The following is a 24,272-nucleotide window of genomic DNA, read 5'->3' as shown; positions in this document are numbered from 1 at the left end:
CCTCGGTGGTCCTTTTGTCCATCCACATACCTCACCAACGGCTCCCAACAGACTATCTTTCATTGACATCCAACCACGTTCAAGCTCAACCACATCATCCTCTACCCTACTCAGCCTCTCTTTTAATGACTCTCTTTCTGTCACCTCTTTCAACCTCCACACCTTCATTCTCGGTTGGTACTTCACCCGCCGAGCTCTCCTCGCACCTTTCACCCTTTTGTCGCAGACAACCAAGTGGTGCTGTGAAACAGTCTCCTCCCCCGGGATCACCTTTGTGTCCCGGAGGTGCCCCCTATCTCGCCTACGCACCATCAGGTAGCCAACGGTTGTCGTCGACCCACCTGACGTGTATTTAACAAGCTTATTATCCTCTTTCTGGAACTGAGTATTACAAATCAACAAATCAGCTCCATCAGCAAACTCCAAAATCCTTTCACCTTCTCCATTTCTCACACCATATCCGTAACCCCCATGAACTCCCTCAAAGCCGTCCATACTCCTTCCCACATGTCCATTTAGGTCTCCTCCTACCACAACAACTTCCTCATCTTTCACGTTTTCCATCAGCTTCTCGATCGCACACCAGAACTTGTCCTTCCCTTCATCGCTCCGACCAACCTGCGGAGCATATCCCGAGATGACGTTCACCAAGAGCTTTCCAATCATCATTTTCACCATCATCAACCTGTCACTCACTCTAGTCATACTCACCACACTGTCTACAAACTCCTCAGAAAACAGGACACCAACACCATTCACGCCCTCCGGGCACCCTTGCCACACAAACTTGTATTTCTGACCCTGCCTACCCTTCACCATTCTCACACCACTTCCCTTCCATCTCGTCTCTTGCACACAACATATGTCCACTCTTCTTCTGACCAATACTTCCACCACTTCTCCTGATCTCCCTGTCATTGTCCCTACATTCCATGTCCCAAACCTCAGAAACCGATCGCCACTTCGGGCTGTACCCTGCCCATATGTAGTTGTAATTGTCATGGTTCTCTTTTTGAGGCAATGTTTTTTATGGCCGGATGCCCTGCCTGACGCCAACCCTCTTAGTCGCCTCTTACGACACGCAGCGATATGGTGTACCTATTGTAACCAGGGTACACACCAGGAATATATATATATATATATATATATATATATATATATATATATATATATATATATATATATATATATAGATATATAGATATATATACATACATACATACATACATATACAGTCGTGGCCAAAAATATTGGCACCTTTACGCTTTTTTTTTTTCTTTTTTCTATTTCCAAAGAATGCACCCTTTCTCCCAGAAAATTGTTGAAATTAAAACATATTTTGGTTTCCACATTTGTGTTTCTTTTGTTTGCAGTGGAACAAAACAAAAAAGTTGAAAAAATTACGAAATCTTAGCTTATTCCACACAGAAATCCTAAAATGGTCTGGACAATATTATTGGCACCTTGTCGAAGTTGTTAGAAATAATTCGATTTCAAGCAGGTGATTATCCTTTACTTTGGAATTGCACTCACCTGTGGTGAGTTGCAGGTGTCTGCAATATAAAAATCACTCATTCAACCAGTTTGAATGGAGAAAAGGAGTCTCTTCTGCTGTTTTGTGTCACTGTGTGTTCTGCAATGAGCATGGCGAAAATAAAGAAAACCAGAGAATTGTCTGAGGAGGTCAAACACAACATTGTAGCCAAGCATGGACAATCTCAAGGTTAAAAGTCCATCTCCAGAGACCTTGATGTTCCTGTGTCCACCGTACGCAATGTTATCAGGAAGTTTAAGGCCCATGGTACTGTAGCCAACCTCCCTGGACATGGCCGCAAGAGAAAACTTGATCGAAGATTGCAGCGAAGGATTGTTTGAATGGTGGAGAAAGCACCTCGATAAACTGCGAAACAGATTCAAGCTGACCTTCAGACACAAAGTACGGCAGTTTTAACTTGCACCATCCATCGCCAACTCAATGAAAGGGGGTTCCATGGCAGGAGACCCAGGTGAACCCCACTTCTGAGAGAGAGACAAAAGAGTTTGCCAAAACACACCTGAACAAGCCAAAATCCTTCTGGGAGAATGTCCTGTGGACAGATGAGACCAAACTAGAGCTTTTTAAAAAGCACACCAATTACAATCTCTATGTTTACACAAAACAAAATGAAGCCTTCAAAGAAAAGAACACCTTCCCTACAGTCAAACCTGGAGGAGGTTCAGTGATGTTTTGGGGTTGCTGTGCTGCCTCTGGCACCAAGTGCCTTGAAGGTGCGCATGGCATCATTAAATCAGGAGATTACCAAGGCATTCTGGAGCGCAATGTTCAGCCCAGTGTAAGAAATCTGGGTGTCCGTCGAAGGGCATGGGTCTTGCAGCAGGACAATGACAGAAAACACACTTTAAAAACACCCAGGAATGGTTCAAGACAAAACGCTGGACTGTTCTGAAGTGGCCAGCAATGAGTCCAGATCTAAATCCCATCGAACACCGGTGGGAATCTGAAAACAGCAGTTGGGAGAAGGCACCCTTAAAATCTGGGAGAACTGGAGCAGTTTGCACAAGAAGAGTGGGTCAAACTGCCAGTAGAGAGTTGTAGGAAGCTCATTCATGGCGATAGGAAGCGCTTGACTGCAGTTAATTTGTCCAAAGGTTGTGCTACCAAATATTAAGTCTCGGGTGTCAATAATTTTGTTTGTGCAATTTCTTTTTATTTTCTGATTTTAAAGGATATATTAAGTTTCGGTGAGCAGGTGGTGGGTTGGGAAATGCCAATATCTCTATCTTTTGATTAAACCCATCAGCGAAGTGGACAGGCAAGTATTGGAATTGAAATGAGAAATGTGTTCAACCTGCACGGAGCAACGCGTCGAATAGTTAGAATAGTTAGTGGTGAAGTCGTAAAAAATAGGAGCAATAACCCTGGGTGCTCACGTGGTAAAATAAAGCAGTATATTACATCGACTAAAGGTATTTTAAACCCATTGCAATGGTTGCTAGGAGACAGGGCAGCATGGAGAATCATACTAACAAAATCTTAAGACTTAAAAACATATTTTGGGGGTTTTGTTTAGATGACGAGATCCCACAACACACTGTAGACCTCCCTCATACCCCGATCTTTCCTAATGCTGTGAACAAACTTTCGTACATCATGCGTGATGAACGTTGTGATAAAGTTTCATCAAAATTGTGTGTGTTGTTTCAGAGAAGAGAGCAAATACCTATTTTGGGGGGCTCAAACCACCTGTAGACCTCCGTAGACCTCAATGTTTTAATGGTGTGAACAAACGTTGGTACATCATGGGTGATGAAGGTTGTGGACCCATACGCCTCCACGGTCATCATCGTTAGCGATAGACAGCCGAAGAAGGTCAAGTGCTGAAATGAATCAACTCCAAATAGGGTGGACTGATATTCTTAGATTCTCCAGGTGGCACTGGCAATAATGGATGAATGAATGATCGTTTTAAGGCCATTTTCCCCGCTAGAGCAGGGGTTAGCCTTGCGGGCCCCATGACAATCATGGTTCCCTGTTTGAGGCAATGTTTTTTTTTTATGGCCGGATGCCCTTCCTGGCGCCAACCCTTAGTCGCCTCTTACGATGCGCAGGGATACGGTGTACCTATTCTAAACCGGGGTACACACCGGGGCACTGGCAAGACTTTTTTTTATATATAAGCCTGTTGCCAACCAAGGTGCACCAGCAGGCAAAGATTGCCTTGGGGTTGCTTCTTCTGGCATTGCAGCCACATTGCTCACAGGAGAAAGAACAGCTCATTCAACTTTCAAATGAAGCATTAAACGAGACAACCCAAAGGGCAATATCTCCAAAGGTGCAGGAAAGGCTCAAGTGCTTCAGGACTGCATACTCATTGTATGGGAAGAGCACGCAATGTCCCACAAGACTGACTGAAGCCCTTTACAAGCTCCTGCAAGATCTTAATGGCACAGACAAGGTAATGGGAGGTGGCACTTTGCTCATGGCCGGAGACTTCAGGTAAAGTTTGACATTTGTTCAGAGAGGCCCAAAAGCAGATTAACTCAATGCATCAAGTCCTCTGAACTCTGGAGAAATGTATCCAAGGCCCATTTCACCACAAATATGAGAGTTCACCTCAACCAACATGTGGAGGCTGAACAATTTGCCAAAAACCTATTCGACATTGGCAATGGCAGCACTTGTGAGGGAGATGATGGCCTCATAACTTTTCCATGTTTAACAAACACATAAGACCTTCACGAGCAAAAGACAAAGGTTTTCCCCAACTTCAAAAACCACTATTTGGACAGGAAATGGCTTAACGAGAGAGCAATCCTTGTCCACAAGAATGTTGAGGTCGACAGCATCAATGAGAAAATGCTCCAACTGGTCCTGGAGATGCCAAGTCTTACAAATTTATTAACGCAACGCCTGATCCCAATAACTTGGTTCCATCCCCACCATGTAGTATTCCAAATTTCTCTGCAACTAGCTGGAATATCATCTCACAATTTGTTTATTAAGGTCGGAGCCCCCATTACCCTGCTGAGGAAGCTGGATCCTCCAAGGCTTTGCAATGGGACAGCATTATGAATACTTACAGAATACAAGTGTGCCACACATTCTTCTGACACATCCCTTTATATGGGTGGTGTATATGCAACAGACTGCTGCTTCGATCGCTCCCAAACATAAAAATAACCAAGGCTACGTACATGAATCATAATCATGCTTACTGCTTATGTATGTATGTATGTATGTATACATAGTGTCATATATATATATATATATGTATATAGTGTCATATATATATATATATTATATATATATATGGTGGTGAGAGGGTGCGTGAGGTCATGATGTTGCGGGATTCAAGTGATGCAGTGGTAAAGAATGCTCTCCCAGAGAAGAAGGGAAGTCGGAAGTGGAATGCAAGAGCAGAGGTGGACGAGATGGAGGAGCGGTTGCAACAGGAGGAGGTCATGGGGATGGTACAGCATGGGAAGCATGGCTTGGGGTGGATGGAGCATGAGCGATGGGGAAAGGCATGTGTGAAAGAGAGGAGGAAGATGGTTGAGAGGGAGGTGAGAAGAAAGGAAGAGGAGGGGAGATATGTGAAAGCAGTCGGTCAGGCACAGCAAGGTGCTTGGACTAAGTGGGAAGGTGTGCGGGTGAGGATATTGAAGTGGAAAGAGATTTGGAGGATGGAGCCAATATTGTTGAATTTCCTGTTGTGGGCAACGTATGATGTGCTTCCGTCACCAGTAAACTTGAGATTGTGGGGGTTGTTGCAGGAGAGATGTTATTTGTGTGGAGGTGTGGGAACGGTGCAGCATGCACTGAGTGCATGCTCAGTAGCATTGGCAGCAGGAAGATAAGGTGGCGACATGATCAGGTGCTGGCGGTGGTGATGCAGATGGTGCAACAAGAGGTGCTGAGATCGAGAGAGAGAAGAGTGGAGAAGGAGACTGATGGGTTAGAGGTGTGGTTTGTCAAAGAGGGCCAAGTGGTAAGAGGTGGAAAGAGGAGGAGGTGGAAAGCAAGAGGGCTGTCAGATGCTTGTGATTGGCAGGTGGTGGCAGACCTAAAGCCACAATTGGTATTCCCAGAAGAGATCTATGTGACAAGGTTGCGGCCTGACATTGTCATTTGGTCAAGTGCAACAAGACAGGTCATCTTAGGGAAGTTGTCGGTACCTTGGGAAGAGAACATGGAGGAGGTGCACGAGAGGAAGAGAGGAAAGTACAGTGAGCTGGAGGCAGAGTGCCGGGAGAAGGGTTGGCGAGTTTCGTGTCAGCCATTTGAGGTGGGGTGTAGAGGGTATATTGGCAATTCCTTTTCTGCATTTCCTGCTAGGCTGGGAGTGTGTCGGACAGAAAGAGGGAGGATGTGTGACAAGGTGGCCCAGGTTGCCTTGAAAGGCTCATTTTGGATATGGAGGAAGTTTATGGAGGCACGTCGAACGGTGTAGGTTGGTTGTTTTTTTTGTTTGTTTGTTTTTTGTTACCATTATTAACGCACAGGTTGTAAACCTGGTGCGTTATAGCGTTTGCCTGGGAATTTCTGTCTCTCCAAAAGTGAAGCTCCAACAGTGTCGCCAGTTTCTGTCGCTCAGATGTGTAAACAGTTTCTGTCGCTCAGATGTGTAAACATGACGTCATCAAATCTATATTTAGGCTAACCATGGGCTACCCCTTTGGCTGGTACGCGGCCGCTCGCTAGTACATAATGTGAATACATTTCGTGAAAAGTACATAATGTGAATACTAGTAGCAATTTTACAAAAACCATGGCATAATTTCAAATCTTGACCCGAGATGATAATTATGCTACATCATTATGCTGCCGGTTCTGCTGCGAACTACTTCACCATGGAAAGTACCATATGAATAATAATTTCCATGTGCCAACCTGGGCGGAATCCAAGTGGATTCACTTGACTTGTTATTTCTTATTTTGTGTATATGAGTGAGTAGGTGAGGGTGTGTGTTTTTGCATGAATGAATTTTTGCATGAGTGTGTGTTTTTGTGTGTTGAGTGGTGTATGATGTAAGGGTAGGTGGTTGGTTGGTTGGTGTTGTGTGTGTATGTGTGTGTATGTGTGTGTATGTGTGTGTATGTGTGTGTATGTGTGTGTATGTGTGTGTATGTGTGTGTATGGGTGTGTATGTGTGTGTATAAATGATCTGGTTTGTTTTGTTGGTGAGTGGTGAAGGGTATAAAGGTGGGTGTTTGAGTGTTCCACCATGTTTGTTTGGTGCTGTGGATTCTGGATGTGGAGGTGTTGTTGTTGTTCGCACTGGCTGGGGGTGTGGGTATGTACGCATCCAGGTGCAGTTGCTGCATGTGGATGTGTATGTGCCCCTGCTTGCCCACCTTAGCTGACCGCATCGAGGTTGAAGGGCCGAAACGGGATGATGCTGAGGACCTCGACTGAGGACCCGGTCAGTGTGGCACACTTGTGACCAGGTGTGTTTTGAACTTATATATATATGTGGACCTTGTCTGCTCTACTGGATTAATTTTGCACCATCTCTCTGGCTCCGACCTCACCCTCTCTGACCACTTAGCCATCACTATGACCATCAACATCCCCACCCCCAGCACCAATGCATTATCGCACTATCAACTTCCGTAAGCTAAACGCTCTTTCACCGACCTCATTCTCATCCACCCTCTCTGAAAAAATGTCCACTTCTCCCTTCGTTGACCTCCACACCCCTTCTGACCTCACTGACTACTACAACCACACTCTCTCCTCCTGCCTTGACCAGCTTGCGCCTATAAAAACCAAAACAGTTTCTTTCACCCATTCTGCTCCCTGGTTTACCCGTGAACTCCGCCTGATGAAAACTCGTGCTCGCCAACTTGAAAGACTCCGCAATAAAACAGGTCTCACAATTCGCTCCCAAGCCAACAAGGACCACCTACAGCACTACAAAGATGCCCTCTCCCGCGCCCGCTCCGACTACTACTCTCAAATTATCCACTCTGGCTCTGGAAACCCAAAAGCACTCTTCTCTACAATAAACAAACTCCTCAGCCCCCTGAACACCACCACCAAGTCATTCACAGTAGAAAACTGCATCTCCTTCCTTTCATTCTTCCAAAGCAAAATTGACAACATCTACAACAGCTTAACCACCACCGCACCCGCTCCCCCTCAAACCACCTGCCCCCCCTTATCCTGCCAACCCCTGTCTCAGTTCTCCCCAGTCTCCCCCGACTGACCTCTCTGAACTCCTCATAGGAATGAAAACTGCCACCTGCACTCTTGACCCCATCCCCTCCAGCTTTGTCAAGGCCTCCCTTCCTGCTCTCTCTCCACTTATCACTGCAACAATAAACTCCTCCCTGTCTACAGGCATCGTCCCACCATCCCTCAAAATTGCTGCTGTTACCCCCATTCTGAAAAAACCTGGACTAAACCCTGACACCCTAAACAACTTCAGGCCTATCTCCAACCTACCCTTTCTGTCAAAAGTTTTGGAACGCGCTGTAGCCACTCAACTCAAACATCACCTCTCTGCCAATAACCTGTATGAAACATTCCAATCCGGATTCCGCTCCAACCACAGTACTGAAACTGCTCTCCTCAAAATCACCAACGACCTTCTCCTCTCCTCCGACGCCGGCAACCTCAACATTCTCATCCTCCTCGACCTCAGCGCCGCCTTTGACACCATCAATCACACCATCCTCCTCACCCGACTTGAAACCACCTTTAACATTACCGGCACTGCCCTCTCTTGGATCAAATCATACCTCTCCGACAGACGCCAGTTCATCTCCATCAATAACTGCAAATCCCCCACTGCTCCCCTCCCCCAAGGTGTCCCCCAAGGTTCAGTTCTTGGCCCCCTCCTCTTCATCCTGTACCTGTCCCCCCTAGGTCACTTAATCCGCCGTCATGGTCTCCAATTCCACTGCTTCGCCGATGACATCCAGCTTTTCATCTCCACCAAGTCCATCTCCACCGCCACCCAAATGTCTGCTGCTCTTCTTGGAGATCTCGCGAGATCTTGGAGACGGTGGCAGGGGTTTTCGACGGTCCACACGGTCTCCACGTTTTTCAAAGTTACGTCTGTTCACAATTGTATTTTGTCGAAACTGTATTTATCGTTCGGTGTGTGAACTTATAGTGTCCCCCTTGGAAGTTTCTCGGTGTTTATCTTTCATAAATTAATCGTTTGTTTGCCGCGTCGCGAGCAAGGCCTTGCAGCCTCAGGCTTCCCCCGTCGAAGGTTGTTCCTTCCTTCGCTGTTTTGCTAGCTTTTTTGATTTCCCCTTCTCCACCAAGCTTCACCAAACATCTACTATTTGTCTAACGTTGTAACCCCCACACCGCCCCCCCCCCCCAAAACAAACAAAAAAATTAACAAAAAAAACTATTATTTCCCTTTCTCCTCGTGTGCTTTTGCCTCTGCCCACGTGCGCTGTCTCGCCCCACCCCCATTTTCCCCTTGCCTTCCACCTTTTGCCCTGTTCAAGTGACTCGTGGTCGTCGCTCTAGGCTTCCTCTCCCCATTGGTATTTTTTGTGAATATAAGATTGTTCTTCACAGTTCTGTTTAAATATGTTTCAACTATCCCCTTCAGTGTTTTATTCAGTGGTTTATTACGACACGCTGTTTTTCTTCTTATTTAAAAGGCTCCTTTCAATTTCCTCTTCAACTCATTCCATTTCAAAAAAATATTCAATCTCTTATGATTCCAAATCACTCCATGCTCTAAATTCTCATTCATTCCATCCCTCCTCCATCGTTCTTAAACGAATCGCTAACTTGAAAATCACAACAAACCCAATTTGTTATATACTAGGGCATGCCCGTACTATATATATATCTAAAATTATATCCCCCCCCTCTATTTACATGAAATGGTTTGGTCCAAAGCGAACGGCTTGCGAGTACGGTGACAATCCCCCCCCCCCCCCCGTCTATTTACATGAAATGGTTTGGTCCAAAGCGAACGGCTTGCGAGTACGGTGACAATCCCCCCCCTCTATTTACATGAAATGGTTTGGTCCAAAGCGAACGGCTTGCGGAGTTTGGTAAAGAAATCGCCATAGCGTGCACAAACGCGCAGGAAAGCGAAAGAATCGCAAATTAGTTTTAATTAGTTTTAAAACATAGTTTAACGCCAACATAGTTTGCCAACGTGAAATAAATGAATACGCTCTCAAATGTGCCGTCCGAGGCAGAGTCTGTTCGCCACGTTCGGCACACGTGATAGCTCGCTGCTCTCTGATTGGTTGAATCGTTTTTTGGACATAGCTCGTTAACTACTTGTCCGATTAATATGAAACCTTGAAAAGGCACATCCTCGGGTCCCCAGCAATATACCTGGCAAGTTTCAAGTATATCGGACCCGTGGTTGTCGAGAAACAGCGGTCACAGACAGACACACAGAGATTACTGGCATTATAGATAGATGTTCATCTTTCATTAATCATCCACTTTCTAAACTCCCCCCTTGCCCCTCCCCTTCAAATCTCCCCCCCAACCATCCCTCCCAAATTCTCCCTCCTCCCACCTCCTTCTCAAAGCTGCCTCCTCCCCACTTCGTCTCCCTTCTATGTCAGACGTCCACCTCCCGCAACCTTCTACTTTCCTCTGCCCCCACCTCAAACAAACTCTCACTGTGCCTCATTCCATCACCATCAAACCTTTCGTCCTCCTCATCCTTCCCTTTCTTGTAACTCTTCTGTAATCTCTGACACACTATCAACTGCTCTTCCTACATCCCCCTCTCACCCTTCATCTGACCCTACCCCTCCCCTCCCCTGTCCTGCACCCGATGCTCCCCCTCTCTCCTCACTAACGGTATGGACCTCAAACATCCGGGGCCTTCGCTCAAACCTGATTGATCTCTCCATTCAGGTTGCTTCTGAAAATCCAGACTTGATCTGCTTAACAGAAACTTTCCTCCTTCAAGATGTCTCCGATTCCTTAATATCTCTTCCTGGTTACTCCCTCCTCCGGTACGATAGACCTGAGCCTCGTCCTGGTGGTGGGGTGGCTATCTTTATCAAAAACTCTCTTCCTCACTCTCCCTGCACTGCCCTCTCTCCACCCCACCCACAGGAGTACCTCTGGCTACGGCTTCCTCTCCGCTCCCACCTTTTGTTCATATGTGTTCTGTACCATCCTCCAAACAGTGATGACTCCATTTACATTTCTCTGTCGGACAACATGGACCAACTTCTATCAACTCATCCAAACTCTCTCTTCCTCATATGTGGCGACTTCAACTGTCATCATGCCAGCTGGCTGGGTGTGGGTTCATCTCTCACCAGCCATGGCACCTCAGCAAAGGACTTCTGCGACTCATTGGGACTGACACAATCTGTCAATTTCCCGACCCGGATCTCAGGCAATGGAGTATCTTCTCTTCTGGACTTGGTTATGTCTAACTTCCCTGCAAATGTCTGCTGCTCTTCTTCTGCTCCAATCGGTTCTTCTGATCATGTGCTTGTTAAAGTGGACATCTCACTGGCCATTCTCAGAGAGCCTCCTCAGCGCCGACGAGTCTGGCATTTCACTCAGGCCGACTGGCACGGTCTGCAAGCAGCCATCAATCAACTGGACTGGTCTCCCATCTCTAATGCCTCTGACATCAATTCTTCCTGGGAATTCTTCCAAAGCAAACTGCTCTCTCTCATGCACAGATTTATCTCATCTCATCTTCAGTTGTCTTACCCTTCCTCCCGTCCATGGTACACTGAATCTTGTGGTGAGGCAGTTGCCCTGAAACAACTTGCCTTTGCGTCTTGGAAGGCAAATCCAACTGAAGGCAATCTCAGTTCCTTCCACCAAGCTCGAAACAAGTGTGTTTCTACCCTCAGGAGTGCCAGGAAGCACTATCTCTCCACACTCAAGATTGAACTCTCAAACCTGTCTCCTTCCTCCAAATCCTGGTGGCGTCTGGTCAAATCCGTTTCTGGTGTTTGTTCCCCCTCCATCCTAGTGCTGTTAGCTAGATTCAAAATCCCGTCTCGGAACCGTCTCGATAAATTTCAATTTTCATAACGGGATCTCGGGTCGGCTCGGTTCCTGACAAAGTAATACATTATAAATAAATAAAATAAAAATAAAAATAATAATAATAAGGCTTCAGAAATAATGGAATTTCATTGCAATATATAAACAACAATGAAAAAAATTCATTTCTGATGTTGAGTACTTAAATTCCGACTTAGCTTCCATTTACCGGGATGAAATAAAATACACCGCCTACATGCAGATGATCGGCCACCGCTAACGCTAAGCGTTCAATATAGCGTGCTCACCGACCTGACGCACGTCCCACTACCCAACTTATCAGGCCTAAAGTGGAGATAAGATAACCAAAATACTTTCACATTCAAACCGTCAAACCAAACCCCCCCCCCCCCCCCCCCCCGAGGCCCGAGTCCTTATCTTCACAATTGTTATCGCCATGCTGTCTTATCATATTCGTTATCTTAAACGCCAAGATAGAAACAAATTAACTAAAAAGGCCATTGAAAAGTTTGAATGTGAACTCATTCTGGAATCTTGAAGTTAATTCGTACAAAACGAACATTAAACTTATTTTTTCAGTCTAACACGATGGATAATGACAACATAAAGTAGAGCGAAAAGCGATGTCAGGAAATAGTGTACTTTATATATTACGTTTTAGCGGTTGCCGAAGACGATAAGAAGAGGCCATTTCGTTAGGTACAAAAGGTTGTTTATTGTACAGGTATCTCCAGCAACTGCTAGCGAACGGAAGTCGTAACGGCTTATAGAAAACCAAGAACCCTCTTCGGAGGGCGTGGCTCCAACAGCCGCGCGTGCGTCATGATGACACAACCAAACGTCCGTGTGCGTGGGTTCGACCAAACATTCGTAATGGTAACCGTCACATGCGGATAAGTTAACCGCGACAAGTGAATAAGTTAACCGCGACATGTGAATAAGTTAACCACTACAACGTGTACAATCCGAAATGCATTATAGGCTTATAAATATGACTTAAGAAGTGCATTGTTTGTTGACAAGGGGAAAATCCTGGAACAGTGAGTTCACTTTATCTGTCATCGTTTGTGTCAGTTCAGCTGCACTTGCGAAAAATGATGCTTGTGCAGAAGCAGAGTAATGAAAGCAAGGCTCAATAAATGCCTCTATTATGGAAAATATCTGCAAGAAGTTGGAATTTTAACCGGGATTTTTTTCCCGAGAAATTGCGTCAGTCAATTTATCTCGGGACCGTCCCGAGACCGTCTCGAACGCCGAAACCGCCGGGATTTCGTCCCGGTCTCGGATCGGTTGACAGCCCTACTCCATCCCCTCCCTTACCTCAAATGGCTACACAGTTGACACCGCACGTGACAAAGCCGAATGCCTCAACTCTGTGTTTGCCTCAAAATCTTGGGTCCCAAACCCATCTCTCTCTGTTCCCACCTTTCCCATTCGAACCCAACTGCTCCTGGACTCTGTGTCCTTCTCTCCTGACAAGGTGGAGAAGTTTTTATCAAACCTCGACTCTGATTCTGCAACTGGACCAGATGGCATCAGCCCTCGGGTCCTAAAATCCTGCTCTGCCGCTCTATCTCACCCTCTCTCTGTTCTTTTCACCCTCTCTTTTGCTCAAGGTCATCTGCCAGCATCTTGGAAATCAGCAAACATTACCGCTTTACACAAAAAAGGTGCAAAAACAGATCCTTGCAACGACAGACCAATCAGCCTGCTCCCAATTATCAGCAAAGTCATGGAATCCATCATTGCTTCAGATATCAAATCCTTCCTCTTCTGCAATGGCTTGATCTCTGATCATCAATTTGGATTCAGACCAGGTCATTCTACTCTGGACATGTTGCTTCTGCTGTCTCAACAATGGATGGAGGTCCTCAATGCCAAACAGGAAATCAGAGCTGTCTCACTTGACATATCACGTGCCTTCGATACGGTCTGGCACCCAGCTCTGCTCACCAAACTCACCTCCGATGGTATTCAGGGAAATCTCCACTCGTGGCTTGCGGATTTCCTCTCTGGTCGTAGGCAACGTGTGGCCCTGAATGGATTTCTCTCATCTTCCCTTCCTGTTCTGGCTGGAGTTCCCCAAGGTCGTGTTCTGGGCCCTGTGCTATTTCTGGTCTTCATCAATGATCTCTCCGACTCTCTGGAAAATCCTCTCTATCTCTTTGCTGATGACTCCACGATCTGCCGCTCCATTCCTCATCCCTCAGATCGGCAGTCTGCAGCCTCCTCACTCTCTGCAGACCTGGACAAAATCACAGACTGGTCAAACAAGTGGAACATGTCTTTCAATCCTGACAAATCTCACACTCTTACTATGTCTCTCCAAAAGGACCGACTGGACAACCCTCCCATCTACTTTCTCAACAATCCTCTCCAAGAAGTTCTGTCGCTCAAGCTTTTGGGTCTCACTATCTGCCATGATCTTTCTTGGGAAAACCACATTTCCAAGCTGGCCTCCAAAGCCAGTCGCCGACTGGGCATCCTCCGTCATGCGAAGTCCTTCATTGGCACACCTGAGCTCCTCACCACATACAAGGCTTTCATCCGCAGCTCAATGGAATACTGTTCCCCCCTCTGGGCTGGTGCTCCTGCCTCACACCTTGCTCGGCTTCACGCTGTTGAGGCCAAAGCTTTCAGAATCATTGGAATCTCCTGCGATGTAGTCAACTCCGAGGGCCTTTCACTCACTCACCGCAGGCAGGTTGGTGGTCTTTCTGTTTTCTACCGACTCCTCTCTGGCCTTGCCCCCAGCTCTCTCTGGGCTCTGTCCCCCCAATATTCCTTCAGGTCGCACAAGATCTGCCTGCAACCCTCTTATGGTTAAACTGCCAAAGTCTAGGCTCTCTGCTCACCTTCACTCTTTCATTCCCCTTTTCTCCCGCCTCTGGAACAAACTCCCCCACTCCCTTCAATCCCACTCCTCCCTCCAGGTCTTTAAAACAGCTGTTCACCACCATCTCTTATCTTCCCCCATCGAAAACCTTGATCTTTTCTACCCCCGGTAATTCACCCCAGAGTCCTTGCAGTGTTCATATGTTTTATTCCTCTCCCACCTCCCCCCAAGTCCTCCCGATGTCCCTGCTCTCAAATGTTGTGTTTGTGTCCTTCCCCCTCTCTCCCCATCTTGTCTGCCGCTCCCCTTGTTTTTTGTGTGTTGTGTGTCGGTTTGTCTTTTTGTGTGATTAATGTTAGCTCTTTCACGAGCCTCGATCTTGTATACAAAAAAAATAAAAAATAAATAAATAAATAAACCCACGCTATCCTGACAAACTGCATCACTGAAATAAAATCCTGGCTTCAAATCAACTTCCTCAAACTTAACTATGATAAATCTGAAATAATCATCATTGGCCCAAAAACGCTCACCAAATCCACCCATAACTTTGCCATCAACATCGACGGTTTCCCAGTATCCACCTCCCCTCACATCCGGAATCTTGGCATCATCTTTGACCAAACCCTCTCCTTCGACAAATACACGAAACAGATCACAAAGACAGCCTTCTTTCACCTGAAAAACATCGCCCGTCTCCGTCCATCCCTCTCCTCCACGGCTGCAGAAACCCTCATCCACGCCTTCATCACCTCCCGTCTGGACGACTGCAACAGCCTCCTCTTTGGTTGACCCTCAATAATCATCAATAAACTCCAATACATTCAGAACTCCGCTGCCCATCTACTCACCCATTCCCGGACCCGTGAGCACATCACCCCCGTCCTTTACAAGCTTCACTGGCTCCCCATCCCCCAGAGAATCCAGTACAAAATCCTCCTCTTGACCTACAAAGCCCTCCATAACCTGGTCCCATCCTACCTGACTGACCTCCTCTCCAGACACACTACCACCCGCAACCTCCGCTCTGCTGGTACCAACCTCCTGACCCCCCTCCCCCCAACCCCCCCCCCCCCCTCTCCCCCATGCGGACCAAATTCAGATCCTGGGGGGACAGGGCCTTCTCCATCGCTGCTCCCACCCTCTGAAACTCTCTACCTCACACCATCAGAGACTCCTCCTCACTCACCACATTCAAAACATCACTCAAGACCCACCTGTTTCAACACTGCATTCAACATTTAACCCACAGCATTGAGAACCCCTGACTATCTCTTCTCCTTCCTTTTGCTTTGATTATTTACCTGTTGATTTTTGTCTTTTTGCACTTGTTTTTTTGTACTCTGTCAAAGCGTCTTTGGGCTTCGTGAAAAGCACTGTGTAAAATAAATGTATTATTATTATTATTATTATTATATATATATATATATATATACGTACAGCCTTGGCATTTAATATGGAATTTTTTTTTTTCTTGACTTGGGTTTACTTTCTTAACTCAGCATATCAATCTGGTGAGTTTCTTTTACACTTTGGTGATTTATTTGTTAAAAGAACCATGTCACTGATTGTCTGTCGCAGCAAGAAGTCAACAACAGGATTATATCACAGGTGCCAGGTGGCGTGGCAAAATGTACAGACAGGTGCATTTGATGAGTGGCTTCACAGTCGGGTATACAAGGGTTGTTGCGTTCTGTATTAGTGGAAAACAACTGCTGCACGTCTCCAAAAGTAATTTCCGCTTCATCTGGAGATGGTCCGTCAATTCGACAATGCTGTTTGTCATGGAGTGGTGGCTTTACGAAATTACGGCATGAAACAGCGTGCTATTGCTCGGCAGTATGGCATCACTCAAGGTCAGGTGACAAAGATCCTGAAACGAAATGCTCAGAGGGGTGTCCCTACTCCAATACCGAGGCCAGGACGTCCCCGCAGAACCACAAGGAGAGATGATCGCCAGCTGCGCCGGTTAGTCCGCAATGGCCGTACCAAGTCAGCTAATCGGCTTAGGGCTGAGTGGCAGCAACTGACAAATGTGCCTGTATCCAGAAGGCTAGTCAACCAACGACTGGTTCAAGCAGGCTATCGTGCCAGGCGTCCCCTGAGAAAGCCACGCCTGACCAGACAACACCGCCAGCGCCGATTGCAGTGGGCCAGAGAGCACCGTCAATGGCAGCCAGGACACTGGAATCATGTGATCTTCAGTGACGAGTCTAGATTTCTGGTCTATCGTCAAGATGGCCACGTCCGAGTGCGCAGACAAGTGCATGAAGCCTACAACAAATATTGCATAGTGCCAAGAGTCCAACCTGGAGGTGGTGGGGTGACCGTTTGGGCTGCTTTTCATGCAGCGGGCAAAACTGACCTGGTTGTTCTGAATGGAAACCTGAACCAGTTCAAGTACAGGGCCATTCTGGAAGAAACATTGCTTCCATTTGCTCATGCAGCCTTTCGAGGAAACTGTCTTCCAAGATGACAATGCACAGCCTCATCGTGCTCGCATGATCCACCACTTTCTTGCTGACCATGGTGTAGAGCATATGGAGTGGCCTGCCGTGTCCCCGGATATGAATCCGATAGAGAACTTGTGGGCAAAATTAACGCGTCAAATCGACCACTTGGACCAGCAGCCGACCTCTGCGCGTGAATTGCAACAGGCTATTGTCACTGCATGGCAAGCGATTCCTGTCCAAACCTTGGCAAATCTCGTGAACAGCATGCATCAACGTGTACGTGCTCCCCTGAATGCTCGTGGGGGTTACACGAAGTACTGAACTGTAATTTTACTGTCGGTAATCCCAGTCGTAATTTAACTTTTGTTTTTGTTAAAAAAAAATTTGGCTGATGTGTAAAATAGAGAGATACTTCTGGAAAACGTACAGAAGTTTAACACAGTACTGTCCATGAATTGAGTTCGATATCAGTTTACATCACTTTCAAGGATCAATTTATTTGTTTCAAAATGTCAAATGTGGTTTTTGTTTCTTTTAAAGGTCACATTAACAAAATCTAGAATAATTTCAACATAATTCCAATGAACTTTTGGTTCTAAGACATCTTGAAAAGTAAGTTCACCCCCACAAAAAAAATATTCCATATTAAATGCCAAGTCTGTGTATATATATATATATATACACAGTCACGTGAAAAAGTAAGTACACCCCATGTAAAGTTTTGACTTTTTCAACATATTTCAACATACAGCTATTTGATCTTCATTTCAACAATATTGATAGATAAAGGTGATATAATATAACAAATATCATGAAACATTTACATTTTGTAGTCCATTGTAGAATTTAAATAAACATAAATGCAAATTTCGCATGTGGAAAAAGTAAGTACACCCCTACATTTATCACTACTTCAAATACCTAAAATTAGAATCAGGTGCACCAGCTCAGGTGCAAATGATTAGAACATCGTCAGAGAGGATCTTGGAGGAACCTGTCTTATTTAACCCTCAGGCATTTAGTTTGGTTTCCTCTTTGTTGTTGAAGTGTGCGGCGTCACCATGCCTCGATCAAGAGAGCTCTCTGAGGCCTTCAGAAAGAAGGTTATAGATGCCTACAAGTCTACGAAGGGATTTAAAAAGATCTCCAAACAATTCGAAATCAATCATTCGACTGTCCGGAAGATCATCTACAAGTGGAGAAGATTCCAAACAACTGCCAACTTGTTCAGGCCAGGCCACCCCAGCAAGTTCAGCCCGAGAGAAGACCGCAAGATGCTGAAAGAAGTCTCCAAGAACCCCAGAATGTTATCACGGGACCTACAGGTAGCTCTTGCCACTGTTGATGTCAAAGTGCACTAGTCTACCATTAGAAAGAGGCTGCACAAATTTGATCTACATGGGAGGTGTGCCAGGAGGAAACCTTTGCTGTCCAGAAAGAACATCAGGGCAAGACTAAAGTTTGCCAATGAACACCGTGGCAAAGACCAGCACTTCTGGAACAATGTGCTCTGGACAGATGAGTCAAAGGTAGAGCTATTTGGCCACAGTACCAGAAGACATGTTTGGTGAAAACCAAAGACAGCATTTGACCACAAGAACCTGATACCAACTGTAAAGCATGGTGGTGGAAATATTATGGTTTGGGGCAGCTTTGCTGCATCAGGACCTGGGCAGCTCACCATCATATAATCCACTTTGAATTCTTCATTGTACCAGAGGGTGCTTGAGGATAATGTGAGGCCATCTGTCGGAAAGTTGAAGCTCAACCGAAGGTGGACCTTGCAACATGACAATGACCCTAAACATACCAGTAAATCCACCAAGGAATGGCTGAAAATAAAGAAATGGAGGGTTCTGGAATGGCCAAGTCAAAGCCCGGATCTAAATCCCATCGACATGTTGTGGGGGGGATTTGAGACGAGCTGTGCATGCAAGAAACCCCTCAAACATCGCACAGCTGAAATAATTCTGCATGGAGGAGTGGGCAAAAATTTCTCCCAGTCGATGTCAGAGACTGGTAGACAGTTATAAGAAACACCTACTTGAGGTTGTTTCTGCCAAAAGGGGCAATACCACCTATTACAGCCAAGGGTGTACTTACTTTTTCCACATGCGAAATTTGCATTTATGTTTATTTAAATTATACAATGGACTATAAAATGTAAATGTTTCATGATATTTGTTATATTATATCACCTTTATCTATCATTATTGTTGAAATGAAGATCAAATAGCAGCATGTTGAAATATGTTGAAAAAGTCAAAACTTTACATGGGGTGTACTTACTTTTTCACGTGACTGTATATATATATGTAATATATATTATATATATATATATATTGTTACGGTTCTCCGCAGCCCTTTTTCCCCTTACCAAGGGGGATTAATCCCCTTGTTCTTTCTGGGCTTGGCGGAACCGAGACTTGAGACGCCTCTTCCGGGCAAAACGCAAAGTAGGGTTTTGGGACGATGTCTCGCTCGTACCTAAATGCCTGCGCCGCCACGGAAGCAAGGAAGCAAGCCTCTCACGGGCCACGTGTGATCTGGGTACACCGAGCGGATTGAGTACCACGTGGTCCGTGCAGTTTTATGTCGTGGAACCCGATTCGAGCGGTTCTATTCGTACCACGCTTAGCCAATGAGGAAATCACGAGAACGATCGAATGGAAAAGGAAGAACACAGGTTTAATTATTATTCCCACACGTATGTACAATGATCGGGACGCAGAGACACAGAGCAGCACTTAGTCAGTCTTATCTTATCTCCCAGACTCGGGCCCGTCACACTCACACAGGGAATTGCAGATGGGTTGATGTTCCAGCCAGACGCGTCGACGTGGTCGTCCAGGAACGGCCCCGTCCGGCTCTCCACGGTCCCAGCACGTCCCGCGAAGATGGCAGAGGGCAGTGGAAGGAACCTCGTAGCGCGTCTCCCGAACAAAAGCAGCCGAGGTATAAGGAGAATGCGCGTCTCTCAGCGCGGCTGGCGATTACACAGCCGTTATCACTCGCGTGACTTAATGCACTGTACGTGGCTCGGCCTCCAGCTCAACCGAGCGTCACTTTATAATAGCGCGTATTCCGGTTCATGCACATCTTTCACCCGCGTATCTCTCAATGTTCTTTGACGCTCTCAACTCCTGCTCATCAACGATTCCTCCTGGTTGGTCAGTGCGCGCGAGTCCTCCTTGGTGCAACTCCTCCAGGGGCAGTCCTTTCGGGGGCTTTGTGCAACGCTTATATAGATACGCCCCGAACCTTCCTGAACCCTCTCGAACCTTCCAACCACGCCCTGTGACGCAGTGCTGCCGCCACAACCTCTGAGCCCTGATTGGCGGCTCGTGCTTACCGTCAGCTCCTTTGCCGCCCCTCATTCGGCTCCGCCCCGACCCTCCTAGGCCTGCCTCGTGTTAATTCGCCCAGAATGAACCAAAGTCAGCGGAAAGTGGCATGAGGCTAAGGAGGCTGGAGAGTCGGTAGAAGTAGGACCTATTCTCCTGACTCTACTCAACCTGGAACTAACATGGGAAAAGGACTAAGCTCACAAATACTAAGAAATAACTACACTATCGCGAGGCTACATGTTGCTTGTGTGACTATGAGGGGGAAATTTTAACCTTTATTATACTGCCTGTACAAAACTCAAAACCGCAACTATATATATATATATTTATATATATGTATATATATATATATATATATATATATATATATACACAAAGAATTAAGTTAAGCACCCCCCCCCCCCGTTTTTTTACAACCTCGCACATTACAAGTTTGTTGTCGTCAAAACAGTGTAATATACCCATGATATTGCTATATTTTCTGGAGAAGTGATATTATGGTCACATAAAAACATAACAATCATGCCGTTTTCAATATTTTATTCTGAATAATTTAAGGTGAAATTTTTTGGGAATTTTAGGCATATTTTCACCTCAATTTAAGTATGGAGCTATAGGTCCATCACGGACAGTGTGGATGACGTTTATGTTTTCTAACGTACAGTCATTGTTCTGAGAAGACCTCTAGCGATCTTTGCGTCAATAACGTGTGTAGGACCCACGTGATCGGATCACTGACTCAACCAATCACTTTTTTTCACTTTGATCACTCAATTTCATCAATGGATAATTGCTAATGTCATACCAATCATTATTTGATCTCACATACCTTAGAATATATGCCAATGTATACATATACACAAAGAATATATATTAGGGGGTGCTTACCTTAATTCGTTGTGTAGGGGTGCTTAACTTAATTCTTTGTGTATATATATATATATATATATATATATATATATATATATATATATATATATATATATATATATATACTGTATATATATATATATATATATATATATATATATATACATATATATACATATATATATAATAATAGCCGTAGATGATTCTGTCTGTTGGGTGTCTGTCCGGGGTGTGGCTTACTCGGTTTGCAGAGTAGCTCCACCCATAGCTCCACCCATTCTGGGAGTGGCTTCATATAATTATAAACAAATATCCACCATTTTATTAACTCGCATAGCTTTGAGGCCTGTTTTGTAGGCCCGTGGTGTCTTGCTCTCTCTCCCAGTTTTATTTCAAATCAAATTCGATATATCATTTCATTTTTCACAGTCGCTAACATAGTTTTAGACTCGGTTGAAAAAAAACGGGAAGAAAATCCGATGAAAGTTGCCGTTTATAGAACGAAATGAATTCTCAAACGCCTGTAACTTCAAGGCCATTGAGTCTCTCTCACGCCTTTATCTCCAATCTAACTCACCATATGATTTCATTTTTATCGATGGTTTCAGACTCGGTCAGCAATAATTGAGAACATTCCACAGACGCGGGAAAATGCAGAGATATATTTTTTTAAATCGCGTCATGGTGTATCATACACCGCCCAACATGACACCGACAGCAACGTGTCGATATATATTAAAAATTCGCTTTTGCTTTTCCGTTAAGATATATTACTTTTTCGTTTGATGACAGTCGTCACAAAAACGTCAACAATGATGCCGACATATATTTCTTCGTTTTTATTTCATTCAACATTATTAGCCGGAAGTAAAATATGTTTCAGGAAATTACCGAGAGATATTTCTTCGTTTTTTTTATTAGTTATGTGCGCATACACTTTAAATAGGTTTATTTGAAATCTTTAATTTTCCACAATATAATTTACTTGCCATTTATCATTTGATGATTACGAGACGCTTCCTCTTGAGGATCGTGACAATTCATGCACTGCGTGGAAACTTCTATTTCCAAAATGAATGAGACGATCGATGAAGAACGCAGACTTGAACAGGATGTAGCAAGAAAGCGAATGAGACGGGCGAACGAGTCCGTCGACGAACGTCAATGCAAACTTGCGGGGTCACCCGTGGGAATCCCACGGGCATGACTGTGTGTGACATTTCGACATATTGAGTTAGATGCTGCACATTCATTTTTACAAAATGGTTACTGGCAAGTCATCAGATCCAGAAATGGTGTAATGAACACAATTTATTTACGCGCAAGCAAGAAAGCAAGACGGCCCGATTTCCGATTCCGACGGGCCGACGGGCGAGACGGGCGAGACGGGCCGATTTGGAGCAAGAAAAAGAACGAGACGGGAGAAAAACGAGAGAAACGAGACGGGGAAAGCCGATTGGAGAGGCGAGTGAGGAGCGATTGGAGAGGCGAGTGAGGAGCGATTGGAGGCGAGTGAGGAGCGATTGGAGAGGCGAGTGAGGAGCGATTGGAGAGGCACGTGAGGAGCGATTGGAGGGGCGAGTGAGGAGCGATTGGAGAGGCGAGTGAGGAGCGATTGGAGGGGCGAGTGAGGAGCGATTGGAGGGGCGAGTGAGGAGCGATTGGAGAGGCGAGTGAGGAGCGATTGGAGAGGCGAGTGAGGAGCGATTGGAGAGGCGAGTGAGGAGCGATTGGAGAGGCGAGTGAGGCTTAGACACGGCTTAGATGTTATTTACCGAGCGGTTTGGTATGACCACGTCTGCACAAGTTACCCGATTATACCCGAACGTTGACTAATCGCGCTACGCTAGGTCAATGAAGGAAAAGACACACGGCTGGGATTAAAATGACACGACACCAGGGATACGGTTCTCAAGACCTCCGGAGGAGGTTATATTCGTTCGGAAGGTTAGATTACAACTACAAGAGGGACATCATAGAAAGACAGGCACTTAGACACACTCTTATATTAACCCCAACAGACGACAGATAAACGGGACAAGGCTGACTCACACGGGGATTGATGGCAATGAAAGCGGGTATCGATGGCTCAAGGTGCACTCTTGGCTCAAGGACAGGGTACTGTACGGTCCAGTAGATGCAGGGAGGTCACAGCGCTCGAGGTGGCGTCTTGTCGTCTCAAGCTGGGGGCGCATCTCCTTCTCACATCCGGTAAGTCGGCGCGTATATCCGGCGGGGAGTGACACGCCCTCGGCTCGTTAGCTCCGCCCCGATGGAATCGGTCCGCCCTTCTTATTGGGTGCGGGGGGTTTACCAGGCTCCGCCCTTGACGAGGAGCTGACAGCCAGCCCCTTTGTGGTAACCCCGTGGAGCGCATGGTCCGGAGCGCATTGTCAATGGCGGCTAACCGAGCCGGTGTCAGGACGCACACTCCCCCCGCGCGCCGTGGTTGTAGTTGTTGTTGTAGCTGTAGTTGTTGTTGTTGTTGTTGTTTGGGGAAGAAGATGGAAGGAGGTATGGGAAGGTCCTAAACTCACTACTGGTGCCATATAATCACATTCTGGTGCAACGAAGAGTCATAATTAATGGAAACGAGTCCTTAACTGACATAGACTACGAATAACTAGCAAGATGTCCGAAAGTTGTCTACGTGAGATGCGGTGGACCTGGGCACGACATTTAATGGGGGAAAAGGGGGAAGGTCGGAGGATTGGAGAGGCGAGTGAGGAGCGATTGGAGAGGCGAGTGAGGAGCGATTGGAGAGGCGAGTGAGGAGCGATTGGAGAGGCGAGTGAGGGGCGATTGGAGAGGCGAGTGAGGGGCGATTGGAGAGGCGAGTGAGGAGCGATTGGAGAGGAGAGTGAGGAATTGGAGAGGAGAGGAGAGGAGTGTGAGGGATTGGAGAGGTGAGGGATTGGAGAGGAGAGGAATGTGAGGGATTGGAGAGGAGAGGAGTGCTAGGTGGAGAGAGGAGAGTGTCAGGTGGAGATAGAAGAGTGTCAGGTGGAGAGAGGAGAGTGTCAGGTGGAGAGGAGTGAGGGGTCACATATTATGTGAAATAAATAAATTGTGTTCATTACACCATTTCTGGATCTGATGAATTGCCAGTAACCATTTTGTAAAAATGAATGTGCAGCATCTAACTCAATATGTCGAAATGTCCCACGGGTGACCCCACTATATTTCTTCGTTTTTATTTCATTCAACATTATTATCCGGAAGTAAAGGTTCACATGTTCATTTCACGTGTGCAAAAACAAACTCCATTTCACGTGTGCATGGA

At 45.9% G+C, this 24,272-nt stretch overlaps 1 protein-coding gene across 2 annotated transcripts in view; it reads right to left on the bottom strand.

The window, feature by feature from the left end:
* Positions 1–24,272, bottom strand: part of KIAA0232 (KIAA0232 ortholog) — a 138,698-nt gene that overhangs the window by 91,264 nt on the left and 23,162 nt on the right. The gene's annotated exons all lie outside the window — the stretch shown is intronic.

This window comes from Myxine glutinosa, chromosome 2, assembly GCF_964187855.1.
Source record: "Myxine glutinosa chromosome 2, kmMyxGlut1.1, whole genome shotgun sequence".
NCBI lineage: Eukaryota > Metazoa > Chordata > Myxini > Myxiniformes > Myxinidae > Myxine > Myxine glutinosa.
This window is presented reverse-complemented; position numbering and strand designations above follow the sequence as displayed.